Source organism: Hetaerina americana, unplaced genomic scaffold (genome assembly GCF_022747635.1).
Source record: "Hetaerina americana unplaced genomic scaffold, ioHetAmer1.1.p SCAF_2, whole genome shotgun sequence".
Classification (NCBI taxonomy): Eukaryota; Metazoa; Arthropoda; class Insecta; order Odonata; family Calopterygidae; genus Hetaerina; species Hetaerina americana.
Window position 1 is genome coordinate 101,464,909 of NW_027286763.1, and position 1,729 is coordinate 101,466,637.

A 1,729-nucleotide genomic window follows, 5' to 3' on the forward strand; every position below is an offset into this window, starting at 1 on the left:
GTACCCCTGAAACTTAGTGGTTGTTTGCAAATGAGTATATGACACAAAAGTACTTGACTATCGCTAGGTAGATAAATAATTCTCATGCAATGTCAAAACGTTAAATAAAACTAGTAAACCGATCTCTTTGGCAATGGAAGAAAATTTAAATAAAGCTCCGTCAACCCTTTATAACTAATGATATTTACATTGGCTTGTGCCATGTAAAATATTCGACCTTTATGTGGTCTACAAATAAGAAAATTTAAGATGACATTAAGCAAGTTTTCCTTAAGTGGATTTCTAATCTTTATAGCGCATTCAATGTCTTCTTTAAGTCACATCAAATGACTTCTTGGAAACTATCGTACTTAATATGTAATGCGTTACGCTTGAACACGAGTGTCTTATGGCCGGAGAGCAGAGAAAGAAAAAATTTATAGGTGGAATGAAGAGAGTAGAAAATAAAAAGAAATGAAAAAGGAGGAAAAGATACTAAACGAATCTTTTTTTGTTTTATGGCAGCTTGGTAGTCGAGATGAATTAAGAGGGGAAGCAAGGGATTAAGATATGTGATACGAATCAGACGACACCATAAGGCAAACTCGACAAAAAAAAACTTTCAACCCTTGCACACATTGAATCTATTGATAATTTTACCTGGATGTAAAATATTCTGCACCTAATACTAGTTGTTTGTGCGTTGACATCATTTGACCTTAGAAAATGAACACACAAACGCATTTGAGCCTTCTGAAACGGATAGAAATGACGAAGAGAAAGGAAAATGAAGTTTACTACTTAAACATTTGAAGTCGTAATTTTAAAAAATCCCTATTTTTAAGTATTCAATGACAAAAAGTGTGTACCAAAATTCATAACGTAATTGAATATTAAAAATATCTAACGAACATCGTTCTCGATTACAAATTTGTCATGTCCTTACGATTGAGCTGAAAGTGGGCATTTATGGGCGCCAGTCATTAAAACATAAGGAGTCCATGAAGATAATATTTGTCACTTGGATTTTCGAGTGTCGCAATCGTGAATTGTGTGACGCAACAGCGAATCTGTGAATGCGTGTATCAACTCGATAATATATCTCCCATTTGTCTCCATTGTTCATCCAGTCGATACATGATCTATGCCATGTATTTATTACAAGTAAATTCCATTGAATAATGGTATTGCAAACTTTTTCCTAGTATAAGTATGATCAAACAACCATGCGAGAAATAGCGTGAGCAGGTCTTACGTAAAAAGTGGTAGGGTGCAGGAGGTATAACGCTCGTAGAAATTGTTAGTGGAAGATAATTTTTGCATTACTTTATATCAATGTGTTTATAGTGACGAGAGGAGTGTTTAAAATTTCGCCGTTGGCTTGTTGCGCATAACCAGAGGGAGGGTCAAATTGTGTATTAGCAGGTGTGATCTGGTCTACTCGGAAAATAATGACCAAATAATGGGTATTTTCAGGTGTAGGTACATCGAAACCTGGACGGTAATAAAAATTTATCTCTCTTGGGAAAGAGTATTAATTGTCTATTATTTCGGTAAGAGGACGGTTAAACTGATATCGGTGGCCTTAACATTGTGTGCATCCACTCTACACGTATATTCTGTGAGTTGTTTAATTATTGCCTAATAAATTCATAAATTTTGCGCAAACTTTTACTTAATGTTTAGTGATCATGATTTTCTGAAAGCAGAGCCAGATTATATCGAATTAAAACTTATTATTAAGTTCGGG